Source organism: Panthera tigris, chromosome A2 (assembly GCF_018350195.1).
Source record: "Panthera tigris isolate Pti1 chromosome A2, P.tigris_Pti1_mat1.1, whole genome shotgun sequence".
NCBI lineage: Eukaryota > Metazoa > Chordata > Mammalia > Carnivora > Felidae > Panthera > Panthera tigris.
In genome coordinates this window covers 135126074-135134564 of record NC_056661.1, presented here as the reverse complement: position 1 = coordinate 135134564, position 8491 = coordinate 135126074, and the positions used below count along the sequence as shown (strand labels likewise).

Below are 8491 nucleotides of genomic sequence, written 5' to 3'. Positions count from 1 at the left end.
AAAGGCTTGATTTCTTGATAATGTACTTAGGTAAGTACGTTTTAAGTGAGATATACACTCTGGAGCTGACAAGTTTCTTGCAAGTTTCATGGGCAAGAGGAAAAACATTCTGCATCATAAAAGAGATGGATGGTGGAGTGCTGGGCTGAGCTGCTCTGGGTCAACTAGGGGAGGGGAGGGATGTAGAATCCAGGAATAGAACCCAGAGTATGTGTCCTGGGAACTGGGTGAAGGAAATGCCAGAAGCTGCAGGGCCCCTTCTCCATTTCTATACTGATCAGCCTTTTGCTGGGGTAATGAACAATCTCATAGTCTCAGTGGCTTAAACAGTAAGTAATATGTCTCACTCATGAGTTTTGGCAGTGGTTCTGTTGGGCCCAGCTGGGTTCCCAGTAGCAGCTAGACTTGGGTTCAGAGCTGCACGATGTGTGTTTCATGCTGAGACTCAGGCTGCAGAAGCAAGCCTGTCTAAGCATGCTGTTCTCACAGAGGATGGTAAGAGTGCAGGAGGGTAATAGGCTTCTGTTAGAGGAGAGCAACTTGTCACTTCAGGGAGAAGAGGGTGAATGTTTGCTGAACAACATTCCAGTCCACTGTAATCCCAGAACACTTCAGTCAACTAGGAAACTAATGGTGAACCTGGTGTCATTTGAAATGTGGTAAAAGCCGTAGTGTATGTTGAGTTTTGCATTAAAGTCTGCACAGGACTGAAACAGTAAGCCCAAGGGAATATGGAAGATAGCAAAAGAAAAAACTGGGTTAGTATTACTTCTTTAACCTAAAGGAAAAGGAAGGTGAACCCCAACATTCTGATAAGCAACATTTCTATCAGGTACTGTACTGAATAATTTCATTCTCATGTATTTTCTCAGGCTTGTGAAGTAAAGGGGGAAAAAAAAAACTCAGAAAGGTTAAGAATATTGCCCAAGTCCCTGTAGTTTGTATTCCATGATGGTAATTCGGGAATGTATCATTAAGTAAAATTGAAAAACTAAGTCAATGGGCATAAGAAATGACTCTAAAAATAGAAGGCTAGAAAAACACAAAAAGATGGCAACCTCTATCAAAATTGGGAAGGACGGTTTTGCATGGAAATGAGGTTAAAACAAGCTGGATCAGTAGCCCAGGAGAAGTCATGGTCCATGGATTTCTGGAAGACAGCAGTGCAGCCTCAGACCCCAGGAGACTAGCTGGAGCCAGCAGAAGCTACAGTTTTAGAGAGATAGCCAAGGAAACAAATTCAGAAGAGTTTGTAGTGGAGCTGAAACAGGGGCACTACTGGCCCATTAGAAATACCTTTGAGGGGCACCTGGGTGTCTCAGTCAGTTAAGTGTCCGACTTCAGCTCAGGTCATGATCTCACAGTTCACGAGTTCAAGCCCCACATCAAGCTCTGTGCTGACAGCTCAGAGCCTGGAGCCTGCTTCAGATTCTGTGTCTCCCTCTCTCTCTGTCTCTCCTCCCTCTCGCACTCTTATCTCTCTCAAAAATAAATAAACATTTAAAAAAAAAAAGTACCTTTGAAAGTTAGAAAAATGTGCCCTTTTTTCCTTTGTCACAGACCTGTGTCAAAGTACGTGGTTTGGCCGTTCCCACTTGTTTCTTCCAAGGAGGCAGCCTAGATCTGCACCACCTTATGCCATCGTACTAGTTTGGCTGGGATAAGAAGGGAGAGATGGAGGTTAAGGACTTCAGTTATAGAAAAGGGTATTCCTCTAAGCTGTCCACACGAGTGAGAAAAATAGTCTATTTATATGGCTGTCTAGTCGAGATTTAAATATTCACCTTATGTTGGATAGGTGTTAAATAGTTGTCTTTTTGTTGTTAAACTTCTTAAAGGAAGAATAAATGTGCTCTATCTTAGATATTACCAGACACAATAAAAAGTAATTCACAATTTGGCAACATTCTAAGATTTTAAATACTTAGGAGAACTCACAACAACGAGTCACAATTAAATCAAGTACCATTGCACTAAACTTGCACTACAAAATACTGTTTCAGAGTATGCATTTTCCTGAAATGGGCAGTCAACATGAATTCAGTTATAAAATATACAAAATTATCTATTCTGTCTAGTTTTTTATTAGATGTCCCACATCAAAATTCCACTCAACCTTCAGGACCTGATTCAGATCCCAGGCTAACCTTGGTCGAGGTTCCACAAATAATATTAGATGATCCTGATTCTTGTGTGTTTTGCTTGTGCCTCTATTGTGGATTTTTTTTTTAATTTTATTAGTGTTTATTTTTGAGAGAGAGATGGAGAGAGGGACAGAGTGTGAGCAAGGAGGGGCAGAAGGAGAGAGACACAGAATCTAAAGCAGGCTCCAGCTGTCAGCACAGAGCCTGATGCAGAGCTCAAATCCACAAGCCATGAGATCATGACCTGAGCTGAAGTTGAACGCTTAACTAAGTGAGCCACCCAGTCACCCCTGTGCCTCTATTATGAATTAACTTTTATGATTATAGGTAAGTTTTGATTAGAAAGCCTAGAAAATCTACTTATTCTTCAAGCCCAGCCCAAAAGTTCTTTTTTATTTGAAATCACCCCGACCGTCCATAACCTACTTTGTCACTCCCTCCCTCTAGGCTAATATTAAAGGTAGAGTACACATCATGCGACCCTCACTAACTTATATAGCTGAGAAAGAATTTCTTTAGTGGTGGGGGCTAGAAGGGTCGAGGTTAACTAAACATTAGTGAGCTCATTGAAGGCAGAGAATGTAAGATATCTTTTTCATCTTTGCTCCTCTGAAATAATATAGAGCCTAGATCAGAGTTTCTAAGCCTGGGAACTATTGACATTTGGGGCCAGGTAAGTACCTGTAGAGGGTTGCCCTGTGCATTGTGGAATATTTAGCAGTATTCTTCTTCAGTCTCCACACCCAAAAATATCTCCAAACATGGCCAAATATTCCCTGGGGGATAAAATTGCCCTGGTTGAGAACCACTGATCTAAACCATTGTGGGAATTAGTGTGCATTGACTTGATGTAAAGAATTATCAGGTTTTGTTCTCCACCTTACATCTTCCACATCATGTAGCACTAGAAAGGAGTTCAACAAATGTATTCAAATGAATAAATAAATCTTTCCTCTGAGCCATTAAAAATAGGGTTTACAGAGATGGTATGTTTTCATCTATTCATGAAAGAGACAGTATGGAATATTGGCTAACGAGGCAAGTTCTGGAGTCAGATTGGGTGGGTTCAAATCTATGTCATATGAGTTTATATACCAACTCTCAGCTTGCCAGTACAGTAACCTTGAGCAAGTCATTAAACTTTGCTGCACCTCAGTATCCTCACTATCAAATGTTGATACAAATAGTATTTAGCTCAACAAGACTATGTGAAGATTACATGATAAGCTATGCAAAACACTTGGAGCAGTACATGACAAGAATCAGTTATTATGTATATATTATGTGCATATATCAGTATACTGTATAATACAGTATAATGTATGTTGTCTATTACAGAACATGTATCAGTATACTGTATAATACAGTATAATGTATCTTGTCTATTACAGAACATACAGACATATACAATCATTTTCAAAGCAACACATAATAATTGGTATAAAAAGGTTCTGATATCCACCCAGTGGATTTTTTTTTTTTTGTATGCTTTGAGTGCTATGTACTATTCTTTGAAGATTTCTGATTTTAGGAGCACACTGAGGATAGATTAGGGATTGGCATTCTTCGTGGCCGGGAAGCTGCTTACTGAAGGCTCCTGTGGAGATGGACTGGGGTCTGTGATTTTGGCAGTTACTTCTGGTGGACCAGTTTCACATTAAGTTCTGTGTTCACACTCCCATCTGCCACCCTCAAGTTCTTGTTTAAACAGTACATCCTGCTTTTTACCTCTGATCCATGGAATTAAGGAGAAGTTCTGTGTCCAAAGTTGCATTCAAGAATTTAAAAGGTAGATAGAAGCAGAGGTCATTATTCAATTGTTTATCCATTCATTTGACAGACATTTATTGAGCATTTAGTGTGGCAAATCTTGTTATGGAAGTTGAGAATTAGCCTGGAACAAAGCATTCAAAAGTGGCTGCCCTCTCAAAGCTTACTTTACGGTGGCAGGAACAGCACTTCAGGAAAGGAAAGCAACAAGGTCAGAGGCTATGAGACAGGAACATGCTTAGTGCGTCAGGGAGCCACTGAGAAACCATGGTGGCTGGAGCTATGTGAGCTTGAGTAAGAAGAAGGACCTGAGGTAGAGAAGTAAAGGGTGGAGTGTGAAGGAGGAGGTCACAAATTGCACAGGCCCAGGTCATTATAAGAAATTCAGCTTTTACTGCGAGGGAGTTAGGAAATCATTGAAGTATTTTTATCAGACAAATGATACCATCTGAAGGCCCTTTAACTGGATCATTCAGGCTGCTGGGTTCAGAATAGACTGGGGCAGGGTGGCATACAAGAGCAGAAGCATGAAGACCAGTCAGGATTTTCCTATAAAGTACTAAAGTAAAACTACAAATGAGAGAAATGATGTTGGCCTATGCTACATGGACAGCAGTGGTAAAGTTCTGCATGTATTTTGGAGGCAATACATTTAGATTTTGCTAACTTATGAGCTAGCTGATGTGGCCATTGAGAAAGGGGGAAGTCAAAGATGATGCTAAGACTTTTGACCTGAGCAACTTTTGACCTGACTTTTAAAGAATGGAGTTACCTGTTTTTAAGTAAGAGAGTGACAGAGTGGAATGTCAGGTAGAGATGTGAAGTGTAACATTCATGTAGGAAGTCAGTAGGATTCGTGGTCCACCCTGACAATAGGAGTTGTTACTGGAAGTAGGGTGACATCCAGCCCCATGGCACTCACCTAGAGTGGGAAACAGACTGTTGTGCTATCTTCCTGGATAAGGGGAGAAGCTGATTGCAGTGGACAGCTTGTGGGCCCAGAGACCATGGCTACAGCATAGAAGACAGATTCCAGAGATGTAGAGTATAATGGCGCCATGGACAATGACTGTGGGGCCCCAGGCCACCATGTGACAGAAACAGGGCATCTGGGTGGAGACATGACAGAGTAGTGAGGAGTGAAAAGTCCACTTGCCCACCACAGAATCACACTGGAAGGGGAAAGGGGACAGCAAGTCCACTCAGCATGGAATGGGCAACAGCCAGCAAAGCAAGGCCAAGACCCAGCTGGCCAGCTTCAACCCCTTCACATTCAGAATGAGTTCATGAAGGTTGATCTGCCAGATTGAAGGCCTCGCTGAAAGAGATCTAGGCCCTTCTGAAGGACAAACAGGTACTCCTTTTCTTGTGCATGCCCAGCGCTCTGACGCAGCAACACGACATGTTGAGGAAGAAGAATCTATAGGCAATAGATATACTAGTCCAGAATTCAGGACAGGGGACCAGATTTGAACTCTCACTTTTGGAGTTGATAATGTATAGATAACCTAAAGCCATGGGACTGAATGAGAGAGATCACCCAGAAGGGAATATGGATAGGGGAAGAAATCAAATGAATTCTGGATATATTTTGTAGTTAGAGTTAACAGGATTTGCTGGCAATTTAAATGTAGGTATAAAAGATAAGATTCAAAGATGACTGACTCCAAGGATTTAGGGGGGGGCACAAAATGAAGCTATTGATGGACTGACCCTGGGGTTCTCCAATACTGGAGATAAAGAGGAATCAGCAAACCGAGAAGGAATTTTTATAAAGGAAGAAATCAAACTAGGGAAGTGTGATATCTTAGAAGCCAAGTGAAGACAGTGTTTCAGGGAGCAAGTAATGGTCCTTGAAACCTGTGTCAAATGCTACTGGATTAATATAAAAACTGAGTGATGACAATGGGATTTCACATGCTAGAGATCATGATCAATCATACTTAAAGCAGTGTTGGTTGAGAGGGATGGGAACAAAAGAAAGGTTGCTAAGAGAGTGAATCTTAAAAGTTCTTTTTTTTTTTTTTTTAATTTTTTTTTTTTCAACGTTTATTTATTTTTGGGACAGAGAGAGACAGAGCATGAACGGGGGAGGGACAGAGAGAGAGGGAGACACAGAATCGGAAACAGGCTCCAGGCTCTGAGCCATCAGCCCAGAGCCTGACGCGGGGCTCGAACTCACGGACCGTGAGATCGTGACCTGGCTGAAGTCGGACGCTTAACCGACTGCACCACCCAGGCGCCCCTAAAAGTTCTTAATCACAAGAAAAAAATTTGTTGTAACTTTGATGACAGATGATAAGTAGAGTTACTGTGTTGATCATTTTGCAGTATATACAAATATTGTTGCAGGATTGTTTTACCTTAATACTCAGGATTCATTGTCTCGCTACTTTGAAGAATGAAGAGGTGGACCCAAAATGAGCAGCAGGCAAAAGTTTATTAGAGTTTAAGATTGGAAAGGAAGAATAGTATTAAAACTCTCTTTACAGAGGGGTGCCTGGGTGGCTCAGTCAGTTAAGTGTCTGACTTCGGCTCAGGTCATGATCTCACGATCCGTGAGTTCAAGCCCCACGTCGGGCTCTGTGCTGACAGCTCAGAGCCTGGAGCCCGTTTCAAATTCTCTGTCTCCCTCTCTGCCCCTCCCCTGTTTATGCTCTTTCTCTGTCTCAAAAATAAATAAATATTAAAAATTAAAAAAAAAAAACTCTCTTTACAGAGAGGGGGATATTAGAAAGTGAATGCCCATCGATTGTAGGCAAGGGTCCTTGTTTTATAAGGTTCAGGTCAACACCCCCCCCCCTTTTCCCTTCCCCCTAATTCCTTCTCAGGTCCTATCCTCACTGGCTTGATAGCTCTAGGTGCTGGGTGGTCCTTTCCTGATTGGCTCGTTTCCTTTGTATGAGGGATGGTCTATGGCCATATCATTCCTTGTGGGTTATAGGTCTTATGGTCTACTACTTATTTTTAGTCAGGTCTTTTGTCAGATCCCTGAGGGGAACCTGAGGGGAAGTAGGTGGTGTGTTACTTTCTCAAGAGGAGCCTTACACCTGAGTGGGGCAGGGTATGCTGTGGTCAGACACTCCCAACTTTGTACCAAAATATGTCTCTCCACCCAGGGATCTCAGGTCCTAATCCTTTTCCTCTCTGCCTATTTTATCCTATCTTTTCCTATCATAATATCAATTCATTATGTTGTATACCTGATACTGATATACTGTTTTATGTCAGTTATAACTCAATAAAAAATAGGTAATGATAGGAATTGCTATGGGAACAGAAGAAGAAAAATGATATAGAGAGATTATAAGATTATAGACAACTCTAAGGAGTTTTGCTGTAAAGGAGAGAAATGAGGCAATGAATGTTGTGGAGGAAGGTGTGGTCAGTTTTGTTTGTTTTTAGTTTGGACAAATATTAGTATGTATTTATGCTAATAAGAGTTAGTTAACAGAGAGACAAACTTTATAGACACATGAGAAAGCAAGAGGTTGCTGAAGCAATGTCCCTGGGCAGGCTACAGAGGATGGGTTCCAGTTCACAGGATAAGTGCTAGCCTTTGCTAGAAACATGGACATATCATCAATATGAACAGAAGAGAAGGTAAAATATTTTTTGGTAAGTAGGTGGGTAGATGTCCTGGGAGTGTAGAAATTTCTTTTGTGATTAATTCTTTTGTCTAAATGGATCAGGATACCAGGTCATCAGCCAAGAATGACTTTGGAGAGAAGATAATGAAATGGTTAAGGAAGGTGTGAGTGTAAATGAATCGGAAATATTTGAGGATTGCTGGAACGTAGGGCAATCTTCTTAAGGTGAATCTTCATGAACTAAAGATGAGACAAGATAATGTGGCTTTGTTTTTTCCTTCAGTCACATTCAGTGACTCAAGAAAGATAAGTTTAGTTGGGAGTTTTAGATTTACCCAGGACTGTGGTTTAGGCAGCAAGTAAGAAAAAGATTTAGGGCTAGCATGAAGGTATAAGCATTGGAGTGATGATAATGATTAACCATGGAATTTAATCTCGTTAAGTAGGGAAATGTGGACACAAAGTGCAGTGGTCAAGGTCAGTGAAGGTTGCAGAATTAGTGCACTGTAGGTGCAGTGAGTTGGAAGGATTTTTGAAATTTTGTGACGTGAAAAGGTAAGCTGGAATATGAGAGGTAACATTGAAAAGTAAGTTTGATATTGAGATTATAGAAGGATCTCAGTCACTGTTAACTATGTGTTAGATCCTGTGAACCATATGGATGAGGGTGGGGGATAGGCTGGAGGGCAAGGTCCCTGGAGAAGATCCATCCCCACCACAAGGAGGGTAAATCTCAGCTTTCAAGAGTTTAAGTCATTAGGTTTATACTCGAACGAGAAGGGGTTATTTCTAAGAAAGTTGGTAGGTTTCTACCAAAAGGCTTTTGATCTACTAGTAAGACTCACGGTGTAGCAGTCAGTCAAAGATCTTAAGTGAGAGTCTGGGTTTGGGCGTCTACAACACTGAATCCTGGTTGTCGCTCAAGGTCCCCGGCGTTGCCAGGCAACTGAGGCGCCTGCGTTGCCCCAGGCAAGTGGCCCAACCCCT

The 8491-nt window shown here is 41.5% G+C and overlaps 1 long non-coding RNA gene across 1 annotated transcript; it reads right to left on the bottom strand.

Annotated features, from left to right (window-relative positions):
• Nucleotides 1-1562: 1562 nt before the first annotated feature.
• On the bottom strand, nucleotides 1563-8428 carry LOC122236457. The gene is made up of 2 exons (XR_006214529.1): nucleotides 8350-8428; nucleotides 1563-1655 (listed from the first exon to the last, which is right to left on the bottom strand). It is a non-coding gene; the product is annotated as an uncharacterized LOC122236457 (long non-coding RNA).
• Nucleotides 8429-8491: the final 63 nt, after the last annotated feature.